The sequence below is a fragment of the Agelaius tricolor genome, unplaced genomic scaffold (genome assembly GCF_023055355.1).
Source record: "Agelaius tricolor isolate 1412-34295 unplaced genomic scaffold, bAgeTri1.0.p SCAF_8, whole genome shotgun sequence".
NCBI lineage: Eukaryota > Metazoa > Chordata > Aves > Passeriformes > Icteridae > Agelaius > Agelaius tricolor.
Window position 1 is genome coordinate 14,727,994 of NW_027269268.1, and position 18,959 is coordinate 14,746,952.

Genomic DNA, 18,959 nt, shown 5'->3' on the forward strand with positions numbered 1-18,959 from the left:
TGTGCTTGGTACTCTAAAAGGTAAGGTAACAGGCAGGTGAAGACCTTGGCCTCTCTGACAGATAGGAAGCTCCAGGGAAGGTAACTGGCTGGCTCAGAGACCCCTTATAGACCCACAGCACATCAGCTGGCTCTCCATTTTTGGAACCATTTGTGGAACACACATTCTCCTACAGGCTGTGGAAGATACAGCTGTGCAGATGCTGTAGGAGTCATTCTCAAACCTCCTAACTGAAATTCCTCATGCTCAATATTTCCAAGAGGGCAGGGAGGGAGCAGATCTAAAAAAAATAATATTGTAAATAATTTGTTTACCAGTGGAGGGACTTTCTCCCTGCATCTGGCTTTGCCATTATCCTGAGCAGCCCACCAGCACAGAGCAAGCAGAGATGTGTAGCGTGGGTGGGTAGGAAAGGCTTAGCTCATACATCATCCTCAGCTCACTGCTGGGACTGAATGGGGCTTGCTGGCTGCAGGAGATTTAATTAAGAGGAGATGTATGTTGCACTGGGGACAGGGCTCCTGCCTTGGCATGCTGTGTTCCTATTGCACACTTTTGACACGGAACATAAATGTTTTTCCTTCTTCCTAACATCAATTCTTATTCCAATAAAACCAATGCCTGACTGGTCCTGTGAGAGCACAGGTCCCTGTGTATTCCCTTACTGTGATGGGGAATCCATCTTGAGATGCACAGACCCCCTTGTCCCTTTGTTTCTTGACAGGAAGGCTCATGCTGTTCCCCAGAGCCAGCTCCAGGACAGAGCAGCAGGGGCACAGTGAAGCCTGCTGAGGTGTGGAGCCCTGATGGGAAGCCCAGGAACACTGCTTGCTGGGTCACAGCCACTGCCTGAAAGCCACCCCTCCAGCAAGCATTTGCTTCCCCATGTTCCAGTGCACTCCCACACAGGAACACTCATCACGTGCAGGCAGCAAAGCTGAGCTAAAATTAGAAAGAATAATTTCTGCTAGATTAATAAATTAGGGGTGTCGTTTGCAGGACCTTACCCTGTGCATGTTAGGGGGTGTTTTGGCTTCCATTTAGCCATGATGTATCAGTCATTTCCCCTTGTGCCTTACCTGATATTTTTCAGCTCTGCCTTTTTTGTCTTTCAGACCGTTCAGCCACCTTCCTTCATTACTGTTCTAGCCTAATTAACAACAATTTCAGTCCCCTTTCTTGAGGGGGCAGCTCATGTGCACAGTTTCTTCATCTGGCTCGTGTAAAGGAATATCCAGAGATAAAATGGTTGTTCTGGAGTGAACACAGGGTAGTGACACCCTGAGAGGACCCTGCTGACACCAAACACCAAGGCCATGGCATACACAGCTGGAGAGCATTAGCAGAGCCCATTCAGAGGTTTGCCTCTCTCAGGGCTGGTTTCTGTTCTTTTTATTGGTGGTAAATTACTTTCCAAGCTCCCCTGTGAACTGAGGAGACACCACTTAATTTTAAAATGATAGATTGTTTAATGACTCTCACTTCCTCTCTGCTCCCTCCCACAGGAGCAGAGTGGAAGCCCCAGTGACCACCACTTTGAAGGCTGTGTTGGCCCCCACATTAAGGTCTGTCTTTATCAGAAGCAATCTCTCATTCTCTGAGTGGACAAAGATCTTCCTCTGCCTGGAGATTATTCTCAATGCCATTTTTAATGCAGTCTGTGCTCAGCCGGGGTACGGCAGCCATCAGCTCAAGTTCAAACACCATCAGTAACACTTCTTATATACAGAGTCTGTAGCCTGCTCCCCAAAAGGCTGGATCCCAGAACCTCCTCTTTTCCAAAACCTTCAGTGCAAATGGACTGCCCCTTAATTCACCAGGGTGATGGGGAGTCTTCCCACCTGCTTTCAGCCATCTCCTTCAAGCTCAGTATTGTGAAATCCATGGACAGAGTCAGGTCCTTCCAGATGGGGAATCTTTCTCCCTACCTGATATCCAGGAGGGAAGAATTGAACCCCTTCAGGAGATGAGGTACTTGGATTAAAACCTGTGCCTGTGCTGTTTTAAGGTACAGATGCCATTTCCTCCAGGAGTGACCTAACAGTAGAGGCCCCTCTTTCCAGAGTCATCCTCTGCCCAGAGAGCAAAGGATGAACTTTTCTTGGGCTCCCTCAGGTCTTCTCCAAGCAAAGACTGAGCTCTGGGACTATTTCAGGGACATGCATTTCACAGGCAGGGCACCAGGGCACCTGAAAAATCTCCACTAATGGAGGCAATCTCAACCCCATCCCAATCCTTTGGGCTCAGTGAACCCAAGCAGTGCTGGACTCCTGCCTCAGTCTACTTCCCAGAACTATATACAGCAGAGTCAGTGTATAGCCCAACGGGACTCATCCGGCAACAGCAAGCATTTTGGTATGCACCCCTTGGTACCAGCTTTGACCTCCTTATCTCATTCTCATCAACCCACTCTTCCTAAAGCACAAGCCAAAAACAGACAGTGGCGGTGACTCAGAAAGGGAAAGAAGAGTCATTCTGACTCAAATACCAAGGTGGGCCTCCAGAGGATGGCACATGGGACCCTGCACCAGCACTTGCAGCTCCCCATGTCTCAGCTGCCAAAGTTCCCTCCCCAGGGACTGCAGCATGCTGGAAATGCGCTGCTCATCTCTCCAGCAGCGGAGGTGATGCTCTGCTGACTCTATAGTGTGCCTCAAAGGCATCACTGCCTCAATAGGTCTTGACCACGGGCTGAAATCTGAGTAGCTTTATCTGGGCTGGGAAATAATGTGGGCCAAGGTTCCCTCTCTGGCCTGGAGCAGCACAGCAGAGTTTACATCCATACAACTAAACTCTCTTGTCTGTCTATCCATCCAGGGAGTATTCCCTGACTGCTCTTTCACCTGAACCACAGCCAGGCAGTGCTGCAAGCTGGGACAGCCAGAGCCAAGACAGAGATGTGGATGGGTTCACAACTAAGCTCACAATCCAGTTCTAATTAGGAAAGCCAAGCTTATAGAGCACTTGTATTTAACTTTCCTAAGCTGGTCTGACTCTTGTTAGCACCAGTGGCCCTGCTAACAAGCATCTTGTCTTCAAACATCATTCCACTGCTCTTCTTTCTGAAGGCACAGCTGAATGGGAGGCTTTTCCTTGGGAAAGAGAAGATAATTTGCAAAATGATAAGAAGACACATTCCCCTAGAAGGAGAGGGCAGACCTCCATTCAGTTCAGACCTCAGTTCTCCCATCAGGGAGGCAGGCTCACCTGCAGCAAGGAAAGCAGGTCCCTAGAGGATGCAACTACATCCTCACCTCTCGCAGGAATACAGTTGGTTTCCCTTGTTTTCCTCACCATCTGAAACACAGCCCACAGCAGTGCTAGTTCCTCTGGCTACTTGTAAAAGGTCAGCAGAGGTCAGTCCATGGGTGAAGGAGTTGAGGACTCCTCTGGCTCCATTGATACTCATCTCATCTATTTAAATGCCCTTTTTTGCAAACTGGAGACCATGATTGAGGAAGTATCTGCCCCAGCCATCACCTCCCTTCAGCAGAAGCCAACAGAAAATTTCTCCTTTGAATTAGTTACAGCAGTACTGAGACCGATTTTGTGTCCATGATCACCCATAGTTCCTTCAGCCCCTTCCACTCTGGAATTGCTCTGCCCAAAACATTCAGAATCAAGATGCTCTTTGCATCCTCCAAAACACTAAAACATCTGTGGTCTGAGCTGAGCAGACTTACCCACTCAGACTCTCTGCTTGATGCTTTACAGCAGGAGGTTTTGACTCAAAAAAAAAAAAAAAAATAGCTTTGATCAATGCAACCCCTAGTTAGAGCTAGGAAAGCATGACCCTGAGCTGACTTTCTTCTACCAAATAGCACATACTGCTTCAAAGCAGAAAGAGTCCTGAAGATGTCAGATTTTTTTTAATCCATCATTTTGCCTCACCTTGTTCTGGGAAAGAAGCAACTCATCCGAGCTGCAATTTTGCAAGTACATCAAGCCAGGGCCAGGCAGGCACCAAGGACATAGCTGCTTGAGTGAATAATGTATTCCTAAGGATCAACCCCATCTTTTAAATGGAAATATCAAGGAAGTACCTGTGCCCCTTTCTGCAATCAGACCAGTGTATCTCTTTCAGGCAAAGAAACCAAACTGCTGCCCAGTTCATTACTCTGTGCAGAACCACAGCCAAAGGCTTTCCCAGCTGGCAGTCCACACCCATGCAGGCAATGTGCAGGCACTGTAATGGCTCTCTCATGGTTGTTTTTCCTGACTTTTCAGAAGTGAGCAGCATCTAACATATCTCAAAGACCAGGTCCTCTGATTTATAAAGAGCACCTGTCCAGGGCCACTGTTCTTTAATTTAAAAAGCCATTTAGTGTCTGATCACAACAAATGGATCAATATTTTTAAGGTGCTGCTGAGTAACAACAACAAAAAAACCCGAAACAACTTGAAATACAGACAGATCACTTCTCTCAGGAAATCAGAGAGTTTCCAGAAGTTTACTTAATTCAGCAATTTTGGAGCAGTATTCCTGGTCATACCAATGGTGGATACATGTGCACACAAGCACATTCCTCTGAATTGTTTCTGACCTTAGTTATGCCAGAGTTAATCCAAGTTTGTCCACTGCTGGCCAGGAGGGGCTTTACACTGATGCTGTGATTACAAGAGTTTCCTCTGAGAACCTTGTCATCCACAAAAGCAGCACACAGCAAAGCAAAGCACATCAACTTTCTGCAGTGCATTTGTCACCCCTTCTTGTGACACCCCGGTTTTGAGCATGAGCCAAGCCCTCAGCACGGGTGTAATTGACTCTGCAGTCTATTCAGATGGACATATACTTGCTTTTGTCCTATTATCTGCAGGTTAACCACAGCTGACCCTTAGCATTCTCCCCTGTGCACAAAGGACTTTCAGCTTCTGTGGTCTGGAAATGTGACACAAAGATTTGCTGCTAAAGGGAATCTAAGACTCTCACAAGGCTCTCAGTGCCCAAGAGAGCACATCACTCCTTCTCCTTACTCTCCCACTGCACTGACTTATAATTAGCACAGTGCAGCTAATAAAGTGGTGTCTGATTGCAGTCAGGCTTCTGGAGACTATGGGTGAGACCACACACCTAACTGCCCTTCCTTCACTCAGTCTGATGTTCAATGCACTTACCCCATGCCATTTCTCATTTCAGCAGACCAATACAAAAGTCATGCATTTTGCATCTCAGCAGGATGTTAGAAAGTGAGAGAGGTGGAAAGAAATCAAAACCTTTTTGCTATGTGCCTAGGAGTTACAACAACAAGGGTCATCACCCGAGACATCGTCTCGGTTGGAGGGAGGGCTGACGTTCCCTGTAGGTGCCTCTCACAGGCTGGTGTAAGACTTCCTTCAGGATTGTCATTTACTCACTGAATGTCTTCCCCAGTCGTCCTAGGAAATGGCCATCACTCAATCCTGACCCACAGATAAGGGAACAGACTCGAGGGCAACACACTGGCTAGGGGAAGAAGCAACCCCTTGCCCAGTTTATGTCTTTCCCAAGATTTACACAGCAGCTGAGTAGGATGGTTGAAGATCTGCCTGATGGCATTTTTTGGGTTTCTGATCTTCTCACTTCCCTCTTTACTTGCTTGCCAGGTGGAAGACACTATCAGGGGAGGCAAGGGAGGGCAACTGAAGTGCTGAGCTCCCACAGTAAAAGAGGCCATAACTCAGGCAAGCAACCTCCCAACATCTCACATCTAAGGAACACCCCTGAGCCTATCTATTTGCTCCTTACACCATCCCTTTCCAACTGAAAGCTTGAGTTGCCACCTGGAAAAGAATTCCTGAGAACAGAACTTCTGGGCCACTGGGAAGTACCTGGGGAGAGTGAGGCTGCCATTGCTCGTGAAAACTGTCCTGGCTGAGGCCCTGACATTTTGTTCCTCTTCCTGACACAGACTTGACATACATGCAGCGTTGAACCATCATGGACCACCAGCCTGACCTGACACATGCAGAAAGATGCATGCTCCTGCTCATCCCTGAAACTGGCAGAAAACTGCACCTGGAAGAACTCAGGGTTTCCCTTGCTTTGGAAAAGCTGCTTAATCCTGTTTGTTTTGTGTGAAACTTCTTACCAAAGAAAAGGCCTAAAATTAATTAACTTAAAGAAATCAAAGGCTGAAATGTCTTATATCTCAGGTACCCATAATGCAAGCTGGCATGTGTACTTAATGGTTTTTGAATGTATCAGAAAAGGAAAAGCCACAGGGCTGATATCATTAAAGACAAATCCATCCTAGAAAAGACAACAAATTTAATCTGGTTCTAACATTTCTGATTAGCTTTTTTCCTTAGGAACACTTTGATTATTGGAATCTTGCCCTTTTACTCACTGATTATTTAATGCAATTAATACTCATTTCAACTTTGCCATTGAGAGCATATTTTCATTTGCTTTTACAAGCAGAAAGCTGATGTCTGCTCTAATCAAAAGATGCACTCCAGGCATGTGAAATACAGTACTACAATGTGCATTACAAGGATCAATGATAAATTACATTAACTCCTTATTCCCAGGAGGGATTTATTACTGAGGTAAAAGGAACAAATGGTTATAGCAAGAGATGGTTTGTTTTCTCTTGCTGATTTATGCAAAAGGTCTGTTCTGGCACTCACTTAAATGAAAGTGTTAAGGAAAGAATACAGTGTCACATTAATTCATATAGAGAAAAGCTGTGCTGCATATAGAAGGGATGCTAACAATCCTGTTTTCATCATTTGGTTCAGTTAGTTGCTTCTACCAGAAAGATAAAAAAAAGGTAGGATTGTTAAATGTGGAGGGAAATTGAAAGAACAATATAAAAAAAGGCACGGAAAAAAAAAATGTAGAAAATATGTTTTAAAAGCAAAGAAAAAAAGCATGGATTCAAAGTTAGTCTGAAAAATTTCTATCTCATCATGACATTTTTCACTTCCTTGTCTCATCCTTAAGACCTTTTCATTATCATTCCAGCCAAGCTGGAAGAGAAGAGCAAAGATTCACCATAACCTGGAGAATAATTGCCTGATTTCCTCCCCTCTTCATTGCTGCTCTCAGCAGGGCTTGAACAAGATCTGATACCTTTGGTTAAGACCTCTACAGCCTTTATTCCCACCATGGACACCCAGAAGAAATCCAAGCTCTCCCTCAGTTGCCTTGCACACATAGGCAATGCTTCAGGGCAGTCCTGGTTGCTGGATGCATGTGCTGCAGTCCGGCATTTGGACTACAGCAAACACTCAGGTCAGCTAACACACCATGACCACAAACGCTGCAGGATATTAACATCTTGAAAAGATCACACCTACTTGTAACTTTGACTGGGGAACATCAAAAATCCAATTTTTCTTAGGTTCAACAGAACTGTCACGTGGTAGGGAAAATCAGTATATGATTTCTGTTCCACCTCTCTGTGAGTCTTCACGTGCCTTTCTGAGCCAACCTGTATTTCTGCAGTGTACCTCATCGTTTTCTAACCACTGGACCGGACATTCACCTAGGAAGCCATTCCTGGCTCCCTGCCATCATTTTGCAGTAATGAACTCTTTCATAGGAAGTTGCCTCAGCCCGAGGCTGAGGTCTCTCCTGGAGTAAATTCTGCCTTGTCTCTTAGATGGCATCAATCATTCATAGCCTTGTCCTGCTCCGAGCATCTGCTTCCCATTCTCTTCCTTAGTTTCCTCTTGATTAATTGATGAAATTGTTAAGTGTGGTTGCCTCAGAAACTGCCATTTCCTTAAGCACTTTTGGCCCCCTTTATGGCAGAAAGCAGGAAATCTTCACAGGAACCCTGAAGGGACAGAAAGGTTGAATAGGACTCACCCTTCACCAGGACAACACAGGCTAAGACACCAGAATAAATCCTGGCTGTTCCCAGGCTGCCACGGTGTCTAAGGGCAGAGAGCACAAGGAAGGGAAGAACCATGTGCTTTTCCTGTCATAGCCAACATCCAAGTGACAAATACGCCATTCTCCAGGCAGTTTTCCCTCAAACAATGTCTACAGCAGCTCTCAAACTCCTACCCATGGCATCATATGGGCAGCATGAAGGCTGGTGCAGGTGCAAGTGGGCAACATGGCACAACCACTGCCTGCCCTCTTCCGCTCATGCTGGTCAGCACCTGAAGTCCCTGGCTGCAAGAGCTCAGTGCTCCAGGGGTGCTTGCATGTGATCAGCCCCTGAAACAGGGAAACTCGCCCCCAGGAGAGATGCAGCTGATGTGAGCACAACAGCATGGCAACTTCTCCTCTTCCAAACATCTCCAGCACCAGCCAGTGATGGTTTGCAAAGAGGAGCTGGGGGCAGAAACAAGGGTGATATTAAAGCCCATCTTCACCTGAGAAGCTGGGAAAGAGGCCCTGGAGAGCCTGAGCCTCAGGTCTGTGGTGTTTTCTCCCTCTCCAACACTCCACATCACGCTTACTGCAAGGCCCAGGCTGCACCAAGAGAACTCTGCAGCATGATCCCAATTCTGCCTCCCAGGGTTGCCAGGGAACCTGTTCCATCCAACCTTTGCAAAGGCACCAGGCATGCCTACACTGTGTTGAAGAATGAGCATGGAGTTTAAGGACATGGTGAGATAACAGACTACATGGGGACTCTATCATAAAACTTGGTTTCTGGGCAAGGTTCATTACAAGAGAGCAATTGAGACAAACACAATGAAAACAACAGTCTCATGGCAGAACTTCATCACTCCTGAGAGCCTTCTCTGGATGCATTCTGGCTTCACTCCTGCTGGGGACAGGAACCAGTGTCAGGAAGACCCCAGAGCAGATGCAAGCTGGGGATCCTCTCTCCTTTAGCACAAAAAGGAGGAGCTTTCACTCTTCATCTCACTGCTATGATTCAAAGCTATTAGTGCCAGTGCCTTTCTGCCATCCTTCCTTTTCAGAATTGTTTGCTGATCACTGTCAAGGTCTTATGAAATGCTGTTTTATTAGGCTGTCTCTGCTTTTATTTGGCTGAAAGAAAGAGAAAACAACATTCTGGCAGCCCAGAGATGCTTATGGTCCCACTAGCTTTCACTCACAGAAGCAGAATAATCACTGAAAATGGAGCTCACTTTCTACTTGACATTAAAAAGTAAGTGCTACAACCACTAGAAGCTGATGAGAGATGATACAAGATAGCAAAATCATTGAATTTTGGTATTAGTCAGCAGAGATGTTGCAAGTCACAGAATGGGTCAGGTTAGAAGGGATCACAGTGGCTCATGTGGTCCAACCTCCCTGCTCAAGCAGGGTCATCCCAGAGCACATGGCACAGGATTGTGTCCAGAGGGTTCTCCAGTGACAGAGACTCCACAACATCTCTTGGGCCATGTTTCACCTACACATTAAAGAAGTTATTCCTCATATTTCAGTGGAAATTCCTGTGCATCACTTTCTGCCTGTTGCCTCTTGTCAAATGGCTCAGCACTACTGAGAAGGACCTGGCTCCGTCCTTTTGGATGACCCTCATCAACTTTTCTTTCTGGAGCAGGCACTCCTTCAGCCATGGGAGACCTCTGGATGAGTCTCAGAAGGCACAAACACTGGTAAGTCACCTGCCCTGGCTGTGTATGGGAGGTGGTTTGTAACAGGGCCAAAATCAACTATTAGCTCTCAGGAGCAGCTGAAATCAGTGGAGAGGGGCCTTACTCCCCTTCCAAGGGAAGTGAAATTAAGCAGCCTGGTGTATGCATAGGGAGTGCTGGCTTGAGAACCAGGAGTTCAGATTTCTAGGTTTGCCACTCACCTTGGTAATCTTGGTGTCTTCTTGCAGTCTCTCCTCTGGCTGCACAATCTTTGGGCCAGGACTGCTTCCCACTCAGCATATTCACTCCCCACAGCACTCTGAACAGCAAGACACCAAACCTACTGTAAAGTGAAAACAAATAGGAAAATATGTGCCAGAGCTCCCCTAATGCCCAGCAGCAGTAAGTGCTCAGCCTAGGGAACACAGGCTTGCTGAAGGAAAGAAGAACCTGCCTAGTTTAGAGGAAGAAATCCATGACAATTCTTTAATGAGGATTTCAGGGGATACAAATTGTTTCCTGGGCAATGGCTAATGACTAATAGAGACCCCAGAAACAACTCACAGCACCTTCTTATTTCCTGTGGCCTGTAATCACAGTTGTTATTTTCATCCTTCTAAGTAGTATAATGGACAATTGCATTCACATTTTCACTTTTTTCTTTTTTTTTTTTTTTTTTGCCAGAGATGTCACCACTCCTGGTTTTTTTTCTATTAACATAGAAAAGCAAGATTTCTTCCCCTCTGATTGCTTCAGTTCCCAACTAATGTAAAGAGGCAGAATCCAGTGAAAAGTTTATTAGCTAACCTCTCTGGAGAATCAATTTAGCATAGTTCTGCATGATAAAGCTTTACTTCTTTTATTTTTCCTTAAATAAAAAAAAAGCTAGGAAAGAGAGTTGTTTTAAATTTATGAGCTGATGCGACAGTGAGTAATGGTGAATCACTGTTTAATATTTTAGTCAACAATCTGCAAGGTGAGCTGTACTCCCATTTCATATTTCTAGAGCTAAGAAGTCACCTCAAATATCATGAATAAAATCAGTCTTGCATCAACCCAAAAAGCTGTATTCAGCACCCAATCGTTGTCCACCCAGAGATCTCAAACACACAGGAGAAAACAAGCACAACTATAAGCCGAAGTGGGAGGGTGAATAACACACTGAATAAAAGAGGCTGCAAGGATGAAGCTGGCTTTTTTGTGAGCTCTCAGTGATTCTGCAGGCAGAGTTGGAGGGAAAAACACTTTCCTGGCTGTGCATGGAGGACAGTGGTTATCACTGTCTTTGTGCTGGCTTGCAATTGTCTTGTCTTGTACTTCCAACAGCATTCCCAGCACTATAGAGGCACTAAACCTCAGGCCAGTTTGGGATTTTCCAGCCAGTTTCCCAGGGAAATGGGGACAACACAAGCTTTTCTCTCCAGATACTTCTTCCCCCAGCCCAGTGACATAAGCAGAATGTCTCTGTGTCTTGGTGTCACAGGCACCCAGCAGAAAGCAGTGCTTGCAGGGGGGAGGACACAGTGCTGTCCTGTGCAGAGCAGGTTTGTCAGCACTGGGGCACCTGCAGATCCACACAACCAGGGAACACACACCTTGGGCAGGTCCATCACCTGCAGATCCACACAACCAGGGAACACACACCTTGGGCAGGTCCATCACCTGCAGATCCACACAACCAGGGACAGCACTGGAGCAGAGAGTCTGCAGAGCCAGATGAATTCCTCCTATGGGAGGTCTCCCACTGGAACAACCCAAAGATACCAGCATCCCAGGTGGCTCAGGAAAGCTTTCCTTGGACCTGCTGTTTCCAAATTTCCCCTTCTTCCTGCTCCCAGTGCTGAACTCCTCCTCAGCCTCTGGGTCTTAGCTGTTTCTATGATAGCATGGTCTCTCCAGACTGGCTACTGAACTCTCTCTCACCCACTGCTCATACCTAGCCATTGATCAGAGCTGTCTCCCTATCATGTACCACCAGCAAAAACAGGCTCTAGGCCCAGTGTCTCAGTCTGTCTTTCTCCAAGGGCATCTTCAAGTTCCTTTCCTTGATTAATGCATGTTAAGACTGACTAATTTCATACCTTCCCTCGCTGTAGCTGCTTTACAGTGGGGAAAAATGCAATTTCCTCTCACTTGTCAAGTACCATGAGTTTGTGAACCATGACAATGTACATTGCTACTGCTGCACACAGCCTTCCCCTCCCCCAGTCTAATGGAATGTGAATAGTGGTTTTGCAATAAATGTGAAGTTATTGAATGACTACAGAGAAGGGTACCAAGAGCCTCTGTGACCCTGCAGAAACAGAGCTCTCTGTACAGCCTGGGCAGAGCACAACTGCTCCAAAGGAAACTGTGTCAGTTGCCTTGGGGCTGATTTCTATGGAGAGGGGAAAACCCTCATGCTTTTCATTCCTTTTTTATATCTGGAGGAAGATCTCTTATGTCCCTTATCTTCACATTATTGCAAATGACAGAGCAACTGACACATCCAGCTCCTTCACACTGCTCCATACATATGAACAAGCAATTTAGCCTCAATATTGGTTTGCAGACCTTTCTACCACAGCACCTGCTTCAACCACAATGCAGCAAAATGAGACCTCAGCATGAAGTCAATGGTCCTTCTTTCTCTCCTTAAAAATAGCCAGGTTCATACTGTGTTATGGATTTTGGAAAGCTTAGGTGAGCTGACTTTGACCAGAAGGATGTCTCCCTCACTTTTCATGCCAATGGTTCACCCACTCACCTGTTAAATAGTACACAAGCTTTATTTGCCATAGCCATGTCTCATTTTTTATTGGACCTGACCCTACAAGCTGAAGGAGCCTTCTGGCACGTAATGTCTCATCTCTTACAACACATGGAGACACCATGTTCAGGTCACCGTCTGGACTTCTCACCCAGCTGGTGAGATTTGGCACTGGTCTAGTGCTAAAGAAGTTCCTGATGTTATGGCAGGATACATGCCTCAGAGATATCATCTGGCACTTAGAAAAGTGTAGATTTATTTTCTGAATCCTCTGGTTCCTCCATAAAAATTCAAAAAGTTTGTTCATAAGCTTGAAGGACACATCTTGAAGGACAGAAACAGAACCAAACCAAATATTCAAATAAGTACTTTCTTTTGTGTTTTCCAGGTCCTCCAAGTGAAGCAAAATAAAGAACAAGAGAGCTTTCCACCCTCTCAATTTTTCAGACATAAAAGATCTTGAAGCAAGCACATTTTCCTGGTTTTTGAGTTGAGAGCAGCAAAGGAAAGAGTTGGTAGAGAAAAAGAGAGTATGTTCTCTATCTCTTTAACATGTAGGGGAAAGAACTTTATGGATTTTTAAAAATGAACATGAAGCTCTGATACTTTGGTCCATTCCCCAGGTTGTATGTGCTTTGGAGCTTCTTCTCAAAGCCCTCTATTGATGCCACTCTCCAGGCATTCACACACTCTGTGCTGCATGGTGTGGGTGACAGTGACCACACAGTGAAAGAAGGGTCCCCATCTTCATGCCACAGCAACCCCCTTTTCTCACTGAATCCACTGCAAGGCAGGAGTGACAAAAAAAAAAGAAAAAAAAGAAAAAAAAAGAAAAAAGGGGTGAAAGCACTACCATAAAGCTCCAGTTCTGCCAGGAGAGTCCAGCATGTGAGTGGGAAAGACAGCCTCCTACCAGGATGTTTGGCCATTTTGCTTCCCTGCATTTGTCTGAATCTCTTACTGCTCCCCTTTCTGCACTCATCCGCTGTAACACACAGAGCTGCGATCTGAGCGTCTCGTGTGTATTCATCAGCGCTTCAGAGCAGATGATTCACCTACCCCTCTTTATAATTTTATCTCCCATCAGCTGCAAAGTCAAAGTCTGAATAATGCACCATTGTTGTTTCCAGGAGCAGGCTTGTCACTGTGATAGGAATGACACCAGGAGAAAGGTATGACTTGAATCAAAACAGAGGGTCGGCAGGTAGCATCCTAAAGCTCCGGAACCGGCAGGTTAAAAATAACAACAATGGAATCGTGTCTCCTAACAATGGGGAGGAAAATAATAATAATAATAATAAAGAACACAATAGCCTTGGCTGTGGCACTGCGTGGGAAGGTGAAGGTGTATTGTCTGTTCTGGGCAGAAAGTAAACTGTGCTGCTGGTTTTACATCCTTTACAACCAATTCCATCTACAGCCAAGCTGTGCCTCCTCCCTGGCTCCCCGCTGCTGCATCTGGAAGAGCTATCCTGTCTCCAAAAGAGGAGCTTCAAGAGGGACGGCTGCCCTGATGGCCAGCAGCTGCCCAGCTGCAGGAGTCAGGGACAGGGACAGAGAGCCCATCTGTGCCAGATCCAGCTCAGGCTCTACCATGGGTTGTTAATCCCTGAAGGTGTGCAGAAGAATGGATTAACTCCTGTGGCAGGGAAATCTGACATAGTTCTGAGTGATGCACCAGAGACTGAGGTTTTCTGTATGTTTAGCAAACACCAGTGGGGTTTGCTCTACATCGAAGTGCACTTCCGTCACAGATGGGCAAGGAGCAGCTCAGGTATCAACAGTCAGGTATCAACACTGCCTTGCAGCTCTCTGGAGCTAAGCTGTGCTCCCCCAAGCATCACTGTGCTTTTTGTTTACCTCAGAGCATCTCCCCAAGTTCATAGTAATATCATCTTCTGTCAGTTCCAGCAAGGTCTAGGCTGGTCCTTGAAGGTCAGAACCCTCAAAGATGGGCCTTAAGATTTAAGGCCTGGCCCAGCTCATGGCTTCTTTTGACAATGGTGGCCACTGCCTTGAGATGTCTAGTCCTGCCCACCATTTCCATTGCATTAATCCTGAAGTTTGTGGGATGCAGGGAGCAGAATCAGTGAAATAATATTGCTCTGTGTGTAGGTATATATGTGTGTGTGTATGTGTGTGTGTGTGTGTGTAATCAGCTGTCCAAACTGTGCTTTGGTAAAGGGAGATGAAGGGAAGCAGGAGGACATACTCAGGGGAAAAGGAAATCTATGCTACTTCAGGCAGCAAGACTTGTCAAACTATTTCCTAAGTTAGAAATTGACCCCTCAGCTCCACCTGTAGTTAGAGGAGGAGAAAAGGATGTAGAACAGCTCCCAGGCTGGGCTCTGGCTCACAACCATCCTCCCTGGAGGCAACATATGATAAACATCTTAAAAGAAGGAGGCGGTGTGAACATCCTCCCACACTGGGGAGAAATCACTCCCTGCTCTGAGCTGTGGTTCTGCATGGGCTGGATTGATCCATCAGTCCCATTACCATCAGCACACCCATAATCCCCTCCAGTATGTGCCAGCCTTGGTGACTACAAATCCTCAGCAGTTCCTGTAGGCAGCTGCGTCATGCACCCCTTGCTACTCTGTGGCACGAAAGAGAGAATAACCTGAGAAACAATGGCTTGCTTAATTTAACCACCTGGTGTTCTTGGAAAATGCAAGCTTTGAAACACAAATTGGCTGCGAAACAAACATCCCACAAGGACGTCCAAGAATTGGCATGCTCCTACATGAGGTGCTCAGGAAAATATAACAGTGTGTTATCCTGCTCCACACAGCCCAAAATTCATCCCTAAAACCAAAACAAATACTACTCTAATAAAACAATCTCTGAAAGCAGTTTTTCTGGTATAGCCTACAAAACAGTCACCTTTTAACCTCCTGTGTCCATCAGGATCACTTACTACCTTCTTAATGATCAACAGAGCAAAGCTGTCAGGTGTGTATCATGTAGACCAGGCCAAGAGAAATCTGAAACAAGCCAGGTGAAGCTCCATCCACTGATGTGACTGTTGCCTGTTCACCACAAATGTGGCACATTCAAGAAATCACATCTGCACTTATTTCCTAATGAGAGCCATCCTGCAAGGCAAACTAGAGCACAACACAGTATTTACTATATTCCTTTCTCCTTAAAATAATTTCTCCCTTTGCCTTAAAATTCCCAGCAGACTTCCTCTTATTCTTTCTTTGGTAAAGCCAGTATTGACTGCTCAGAACATACTCTGGCTAAAAGCCTCCCTAACCCCTAATCACTGGGCCAAATCATCTTGTAACACCACCATTCCAATGGAGAGCCCATCATTCACTAATTTCTGAGGTTTCTCTGCCTTCTGGGAGAAGTCTCTGTGGCATAGGAATCCTCTGTAATGGAGGGATCTGTTTCTGTTCTTTTGGCTGATGGATGTGGCGCTGATCACCAGCTGCAGTTCCCCTGCAGCAACTGTCTCCAAACACTACTGTTTTTGGAAACACAGTCTGCTGGCAGAAAGTAAATGGGTTACTTTTTCTTGAGAAGAGCCCACCAGTAGATAAGGATCTGCCTTAGTTTACTGTCTGCTAATTCACCTCAAATCCATAGGAAGCTCAGCTAACAGCCAACAAAGACCAGCATGAGCAGTGAGTACGTGCAGGGTTTCCAAGCCATGCCACAGAGATAAATAGAGATGCCCAGAGATAAATACTGAAAAGACAAGGATTTTGCAGCTACTGAGTGAGCAGGTCAAAGCACACCCCATCTGTGCTCCATTTTCCGCAGAGAAACTCCAAAACAGTGCTACAAGGTCTTCAACCTCCTCCATCTGCTGCCCGTGCTGGCTGCCTGGACTGCAACAAATGTGTTGCCACTTCCAGCACCCAGCAGTGATTGATGCTGTGTTAAGAGGACACCAGTGGTTCCGGTCTATTTACATTTCCAAGGAGCTTGGCTGGGTTTTGTGCTGGCGTTTTCTTTTGGTATACCAGCTGTGGGAGAGCAAAGGGGACAGAAATTACTGTGATGCTCAAGCGAGAAAATGCTACTGTTGAGAAAACATCCTATTTATGCCACATTTTAAAAGGAGCCCATCTTTAAGAGTTTTAAAGAGCTGCCACCGGCAACAAATGAGGCTGCTAATTTGGCCTGGCAAGCAGCGTTTGCTAAACACCATTTCAGGTTTTAATTCATCACATGTAGATTTGGAATTGGAATTCTCCTAGCAAAACCATCATCAGTGTGTTTTTGCAATTCCAGCTCCCTTTCTTTTCACATCAAGCCTCCCTCTCTCCCTCTGTCTTCCACAGCTGTCAGCTGTCACCAGCCAGGAAGGCAGATGAGCCAGTCACAGCCCTCAGATCTGATCCAATCTCCTGTAAAACAGATGCCCAGGCCCCAGGTCCTCTTTGCTCACCAGCCCTTTGTTTGTCTACAGAAACTGCATGTGCTGCCTGCCCCCTGCAAAGTGGGGAGGAATAATTGACTTCCTGGGAAGCAGGCTAGGGATAAAATGCTTCACACATCCGCTCACAAGAGCCTGCTTGTGCCACTCAGATGAGGCAACTGCTGTGTATCCTCCCTTTCACCCAAGCTGCCACCAAGCAGCTCCCACAGGAAGCTCTCCTATTTCCTCAGTTTCACCGCTGTGAGGTTGCTCTGAGAATGGTGCTACTGATGCTAGCTTGATTCCAGCTGAGTCAAAGTCATGGCAATTTGTGGGGAAAACCTTGAGGAGTTCAGTCCTTTCTCCAGCATAGATCTCTTCTTCATGACTGAGTGAGCCCTGCCAAGAGCTATGTGGGTAAAATTCTGCTTTTTCCCCACACAGCCACCACAACCACAGTTTGGGGGAAGGCTGCAATGGTGCCAGCACTAAAAGTTCCCTGTCGAAAGAGTTCTGGTACTAAAGAGAGATCGCTGAGGAAATGTGGTCGTGTTTGGGCTGTCCTCCTACGCAGCCATCTTGATACTCTGATTGACCCAGTAGCTTTCCCTGATCTGCCCACAAGCAAAAAAAACCTCCTTAGCACCTACAAAATAGACATAGTGTTGTCCTCTGGCTGGGAACTAGATAAAGGATTCCTGATTTGTTCACACAAAAAGGGCCATCCAACATGCCATGCTGTCAGCACCCTGCCTCCCACAGCAGCACGATGCATCTGTGTACACAGAGCCTGCAGTGGGACCAGCACAGACCCACCTCCTGGGACAGAAATTATATGTTTGAAGCAGGCAGTTAGATCTACCTTGCACCAGGCTCCTGTCTTCATATAGAAGAAACCAATGGTTTAACAGGAAAAAAAAGGGAACCAGCAATCTCTTTTGTTTAATGTTCCTTATATTTTTAATAGCTATTTATTTACTAGTTTTCATGGCTTGCTACCCTAGAGCACAGGAGACAAACATCACATTGGAGCAACTTCCAAACGTCAGACCCCAGGTTTTTATGCAACTGGGCTTCTGAGAATTAAGTGCAGACCAAGGAGTGGAGGGTGCCTGTGCCAAGGAACCTGAGCCAGAGGCCAGTCAAGAGCAGGAAGAGGGCAGGTTTCCCAGCCTGCCTTGGCTGATTGGGGCAGGTGGGCTGCTGTTCCCAGGGAAAAGAGCTGTCTAGATACAAGAGAAGGAGTCGTGTTTTGAAAACTGCTTTCTGAATGAGTCAGCAGAGCCATTTCCCAAGGCACTGGAGCCTGCCAGAGGGAAGAACAGATAGTTTTGTTGTTTTTTTCCCTTCTGCTGTTGAGGTCGATCACTCACTATCTTGAAGTACGTCACCAGCCTTGGGAAGCCTTTTTCTGAGTAGAATACTTCTTGACTTTTCTATTTCTGAGGAAGTTTTCCAGCCTGCCTTGCTTCTGTTTTGTCAAAGCCTGTATGTGACAGCAAGGTCTGGAGGAGAAAACAGAGCAGGCTAACATGTTATCCCTGCAGGTCTGGCCTGAAGGTGCTTTTCACTTCCAGGCAGGGAAAGCTGCAGCCATTAAAACCCTCTTCATCAGGACACACTGATCTCTCTCCCTTCAGAGACAACCCCTTCCACTTCTCTCCTCCCTCCTCTGTCACAGGTATCAAACACCTTTTCTTGCAGAGGTGACCTCACTAGTACACACCTAATGCAGTACTGAGTAGCTTGGGTGTAGCCTTCAAGTTCAGCTGCTTCTATTTCAGACCTGAGGAAGGATAAAAAGAAGTGTGTCCTTTATTGAGTGATACCTATTGCTTTAAGAAGGGTGTACTCTTCCTTTGCTTGTGTTTTTCCAGTCAAGGTAACTGATGTAGATAAAATGACTTTCAAGGGACACAGCAAATGCTTCAGCTCTTAAATCAAGAACACTTTTGGAAGAGATGCTTGAGCCCAAACAGATTCTCCTCTGTGCTATTCCTTCATCCTGGCTATGCAGATTTATGCCCCTCAAAAGGTTGGCATTTCTCATCTGTGCCGTGGCACAGGACTACAAGGGCAAACTTCTCAGTCTTGGTCACATTTTGGCCTGTCATTCTCCTGATGATTTTGAAACTTTGGCTGTGTCAGGCATAAATCCACAGGTGAAAGTCAGTTTGTGAGTAGCTGGTGCAGAAGATAATGTGATTGCTCAGGTCAGGGATATGCATGACAGTTTGGCCATGAGATGATCCAAACGTGATCCAACCCTCTGGCTGTCATGATGATAAATGTGAAATGGTCCCAGGGATGAGCTGGAGCTTTCTCAGTCAGTGTGGGGAGAGG

At 46.1% G+C, this 18,959-nt stretch overlaps 1 long non-coding RNA gene across 2 annotated transcripts in view; it reads right to left on the reverse strand.

Annotated features, from left to right (window-relative positions):
* Positions 1–18,959, reverse strand: part of LOC139592171 (uncharacterized) — a 45,550-nt gene that overhangs the window by 1,788 nt on the left and 24,803 nt on the right. For both annotated transcript variants that reach the window (XR_011679935.1, XR_011679936.1), the window contains one exon: positions 9,714–9,835. This is a non-coding gene — a long non-coding RNA (uncharacterized lncRNA). The remainder of the gene's footprint in view (positions 1–9,713; positions 9,836–18,959) is intronic.